We start from the raw sequence: 6,000 nt of genomic DNA, 5'->3' as shown, positions 1-6,000 counted from the left end.
CATTCACTCGCCATGTAGGTGGGAACATTGTTTATTGTACAATTTAGCAGCGCTGGAAGGCTTCACCAGCTCAATACAAGCTCCTAAGTATCTTAAAACCTATTAGGCACACTGCCTTGCACTCAGACGCTAATGAAAATGGATTTGATGCATGTGGCAGGTCAGGATGTGCACTTCTCAGAATGACTGTGCCTTTCATCTGTCTGCTGCTGCTCAGATCATATCACTGGCTTTTGATGTAAAGCATCTGTAGGCCCAGAGTGCAAATACTTGGTAGGCTCAGGCGCATTCAGGATCAGCTGAAGAGGCAGTCAGCTGACAACACACAACAAGTCATTGTCATTCTCATTGTCAGTCTGATCTAATGGTGAAGAAAGTATAACACACAATTACATAAATATGTACTAATATAATATATAGATAAATAAAAGGGTATTCTTGTTCATTTTATGTAATTCTAAGGTTCAACATACATTAATAAACATAATTATTGCCATTTGATGTATTTACTGCTGAAATATATATATATATTTCATATATAAATATGTAGAAAGAAAAAAGACAAAGTAGAAAAATATAGGTAAACCATAAAAAATGACTAGATTGAGTGCAAAAAATCATGCTTACTTAAGCATGATTTTTCTTTCATCACTCAGGACAAGAATGCTAGAATGGGCGACATTATAATAATCCAGACAGTCTGTATTAAAGAGACTTTCCCACAATTTAGTATTGCACTTCCATAAAGTTTGGGGACCTGTGAGAAACAAACAAAAAAAGAAGGGTCACAATAAGAGTGATCCCCACGGGGATTATTAAAGTATTTCTGATTCTGATTCTGATTCTGAAGAGCATCAGAGGCTGAGATATCCTGTGCAGTATGGGTCAAGCTACAACAATTCAGAATCCTCTGATTATTATAATGCAACTCGATTGTGTCTTTTGAGTCGACCCTCCATGTCTGACAAATGTCCACATTTATCAAACTCTGCAACCTCAGAGACTCTTTCAAGTTCAGCAATTTAATTGACCAGTCTTCAGTAAATGGAGGGACACTTGTTTTTTTTGTTTTGTTTTTTTAATACAGAATATCAACTTTTTGGCAGCAGCAAATGCTTCAGCCAGTCACTTACTGTATTATACTGTTGATCACAAGGGATCTCAATATGCATAATGCTGGACATGACTTGAGGGTTTTGTCTCAACACTAATTCTTTTGAGTTTGAGTTTTGGTATCAACATCAAAACAATGCTGCATTCAGTAAAATACTGTGTGAAAAATAAACTCTTTGTTTCATTTAAAAAAAGGAGTTCTCAAAAATTGAGAACTTTACCTACATACAATTTAAATCATAATCTGTTTGATAAAAGAATAAGTAAAAATATTATAAAGCATTTCAGCCAGCTTTTGGCTTTGCTGTGCAGGGCTGGATCTAAAGGCGTGGCATGGCTGGTAATGCTTGGCCACGCCAGCTGCTACCCCAGTTTGGTGTAAAATACTGTCAAGTCTGACACATTCATTTTGATTGATTTAATAAATAAAATTTTACAAAATGGATATTAACGCATATAACTTAATGATCTGTTATGGACACATTTTAGACTACGTGACAGGCTTTAGTTCAGTTCAATAATACATGTATTTGGAAAAATGTTTGAAGATTTGGAAATAAAACTATTTTTAATTTTTCCAGATCCGCCCCTGGTGCTGTGGGCACGTTTCCATCCATTGTCAAAGAATGGTACTCTCAATGTTTTGATCTGAACACTGGCTGAACAAGCAAATTCAAACTAAATATCTAAGATATGTGGGTGGCTGAGTGTGAGTTTAACTTATTGCATATATACAGCATACACAATAGCAGATTGTATATGAGACTGTGTGTGTGATTGCACAATACCCAGAGTGACTATAAAGGTTGTTTTCCACCAGGATGAGTCACAGCACTGCAGAGGTCGTCATTTTCTCCTTTTTTATGAAAGAGAGAATGAAACTACACTGATGTGGGCTGAATCTTCCTCCTGTGTCACCACACGTGTTTATAGGCTGCCGTGGATAAGGGGATTATTCAGCTCTTGGCCTCACGATACAGTCTTCTAGCATTCATCTCTTACATCTTGTTCTGCTTCCTAACTTAATTCATCACACAAATTAAACATGTTGTGAATATGTGGAATGCCTGACGCTGTTTCAGACGTCACTAAATGGTTCATGTGGTTGTTATGGCGCTGCCAACATGTATTTGTCGTCATGAACAATACACCTGAACACTGAATTGGTTTATTTTTCTGTCACAGTGCCTTAGATGTGATATTTGTCAACGGACTGCAAACAGAACTTGTCCTTGACTGGATGCTGCAGTCAGAGCAACTGACTGAATCGGTGTAGAATCGGACTGAATTGCCATTTTATTCCTGCTTGGATCCCTGAACAACATGTGGGCAGTGATTCCAAGATCTGCTGCATGTATCCTGGGTAGATTCCTGGGTAATAGTGAGATGAGCATTGTTGCCATGGTGTGTGTGGAGATACTTGCTTTGTGTCTATTATTTATGAATCCTATATTAAATACTAACTTTCTTCTCTGCCTTTTTGGACTTATTTTCTTAGTTTGTATAAAATATAAAAATAAAAGAGGATTACATCAATAATTCAATTTCTCCTTGTTACTATTATTATTATTTTATACACTGTGGCACATATTGATTTTGAGTCAGAGTTTCCAGAGATCCATTCTGTGGCCTGTCCTCATCCAGGCGTGCATGGGGGAGAGGAGGTTGTGTGTCTCATTCGGCAACATCTGAAGTTGTTTCAATGTCCTCCTGGATTAAAAGAGAAGTTTTTCCTGAACCGAATGGAGGGTCTAAGGACAGAAAGTGTGAGATTGAAAAGCACCCTGAGGCAAAATGTGATTTATGATATTAGGCTATATAAAATTTGACTTGAGCCCACCTGTGCAATTATACAAAAAATAACTCGCTACACAGTGGAGCTTATACACTGTGTGCAGGTTTATTGGCCTGGGCGCATGCTTATTGTGAACTTTTCATTTGCAGATGTGGCAACAGGATGAGGTGAAATACTGTCCAGCAGCACCCACACAAAATCTTCTCTAGTGGCAAACAGAAAAATCAGAGGAGGACTTTGTATAATAGCACTCATTGCTGCAGAAGTTTCTTTTGTGGAGGTTTGCCTAAGAATGTGGGTCTATTTAAAGAAGCGACAGTAGCTTTGTTAGAGGTAACTTCTAAATCTATTATATTCACAGAACTCAAGCACAGGAGGCTGGCTAGTGTACTCACATTTCTCTTAGAAATTAAAGGGATCCTTCATATAATGGATATTGAATGACCTGGATAGAGCACTTTATGTCCCCTGAAAAGTTTAAAAGATTCCAATATTTATTCCTGTTCTTTCCTCCAATTTAGTGTAATGGAAGCAAGAGGAAGCTGGTTTGCTTTAAATGCCTTTTTGTTCCTCCTGTCCTTACTTGTTCCTCCACTGAATGTTGGTTCTGTGTTGGTTTGTGTAGAGATCATTTGGGTTAATAAAGGTTAAAAACGGATATCGAGGATGGCTGCTGTCTTCACAAAGGCTTTTTTCCTAAATCCAGCAGCAGGCTTTCCTCGGGCCTACTGTTCCTGAGATCACATGAATTCCTATAGAAATGCTTTCAGCAGCCACGAGACATCGGCCACTTATTCCTGTGCTGTGATGTTAACCCTGAAGAAGGCTTCTGCACCACGTCTGTGTTCCCTCTGATTCCATTGTGCTCATTGACCTCTGTGCAGGGCTGAATCATTGACAGTCAGATGCTGTCACAAGATGACACAGACGTTGGCTTTAAAGTTGTTCCTATATATTAACAGTTTGAAGTTTTAGTAATATACTCTGAGCCTCAGAAGCTTGTGTGACCATTCCTTTTTAAAATTTAAATATGAAAGTGCTACAACATGTCTCATGTTGGCCTTTACCATCTGCAGTGTCTATCATTAGCATTTCACAGTACTGCTTTGGTTGAATGGCCATTTACTAATTGATGAGAATAAGTATTTTGTTGCATGTGCTCGTCTTTTGTATCTTCAGTCTATTGGTTATACTTAGACTGGACTCTACTTCATTAAACAATGCTTTGATATTTCAAATATGCATTGTTGACTATGAGCATTATGGGAACAAGCCTTTACAATGCTTTGTGTTTTTGCTCTCCACAGGGTACAATGTGTTACTTTTTTTGCTAGATGCACTTTCACTTATAAGTTCAGTCACTTTCATGGGTGACAGTAATCAATATTTGCATTTTGTGTTACATGACAAAAAGGACAAGCTGCTATTAACATTAGCTCAGCTTTTTTCTCTGATAACTTTCAGATCCAGACGTCTGATGACTAAAATCCTTAAAAGTGTATCGTAAAATGTGGCCTCAAAACTGGATAAAAAGTCAGTTTATGACAGCTTCTGGCAAACAACCACAATGCTGACGCATGCACAGAGGATATGACGCCATTGACAGGAGACTGGTAAAATTTGAATAAAATTACATATTTTTGTCTGGGTTTGAACATGTTTGGAACATTTGAAATAATGTTAGTACACAACTAAAAAAAAAAAAAAAACATAGGTCAGTTGTTTACAGACAATTTAATGTGAAAATGTTACATATTATAGCTTTAAATAACTAATAACTATAACTATACTTTCCATAGCCAGTTTTCACTCAATGTGCTACACATTGAGTGAAAACTGAAATAGATCGGACTGTAATGAGATTAGATTTGTGTGACTCTGTGTGTGAGTGTGTTTTGCGTGTGTGATTCTTACTCATGATAAACTGCTGCTGAACAAGTTCATCTAACATTCAGATGATGGCAGTAGCGTTCTGTGTCAACTCAACAGGGAACGTCATCTTCAGATGCCCAGATTACATCTAAATTAAGAGGTTTTCACAGGTGAAAGCAGTTTACCTTGGAACAAACCCAGAACCCATCATGTGTAATCTGAATTATTGTGACACATCAGGTGAAAGAACGGAATGCACACTTATTTTAGAAGTATAAACTGATTTAGATTTTCACTGAGCACAAATTCAAGTCTTCCTCAGTATCTTCTAAGAGGGGTGTAAATGTAAATTTGCTTGCATGGACAGTGTATTTGGTCTGTTGCATAGATGTTACAGATTGGTATGAAGTAACAATTAATAGCAAATGGTGATCTAAGATTCATGGCAGCTTTCAGACACTCTAAGACATGTGAGGGAGGTTAGGTTAAAGATTCCCTCCTGACATGTATTAAGAGATATATACAAATAGTCTGCTTGTAATACATTCAGAGACTTTCTCGGCCAGGATATTTTAGGCTACATTTACACTGCAAGCAATTCTGATTCATTGTTCAGATCAGATTTTTGGGGGTTTTGGTTGGATGTCCACATTACTATTTAAATGTGGCCCATATCAGATTCCAGTGTAGACAGGTCATGGTCTTGAAAATGACCCGCATGACAAATGTCAAGTGACATAATAGTCACATGCATTCTGATATGACAGTTCTTATTGAGGTCACATTGTACCAAATCAGACCTGTATCTGATTTGGACCACAAAGTGGCCCAAAAAAGATCAGATTTTATGTGATTTGTGCTGTTCACGCAGTCATGACTTAGACAATGGTGTCCTTCCAAACTTGTGGCAACAGTTACAAAATGACAATGCCTCCGTGCACAAAGCCAGGTCCATAAAGACATGGTTTTCCAAGTTTGGTGTGGAAGAACTTGACCGATCTGAACAGAGTTTTGACATAAGTGCCACCCAACACCTTTGGGATGAACTGGAACACCGACGGTGAGGCAGAAATCAGTAGAGTTGAGACAGTGGAGGTTTGTGTTTGGTGTCCACCTACATTTAGCCATGTTGTGTTAGTGTCAAGTTACTTACATGAAAGCTGTTAAACACATATGAAGAGTACAATAATATTCTCCAAAACATAGTGAGATTTAATCAT

Source organism: Morone saxatilis, unplaced genomic scaffold (assembly GCF_004916995.1).
Source record: "Morone saxatilis isolate NCDOM2014 unplaced genomic scaffold, NCSU_SB_2.0 Contig5, whole genome shotgun sequence".
In the NCBI taxonomy this organism is placed as follows: Eukaryota; Metazoa; Chordata; class Actinopteri; family Moronidae; genus Morone; species Morone saxatilis.
Note: the sequence above shows the minus strand (reverse complement) of the source record.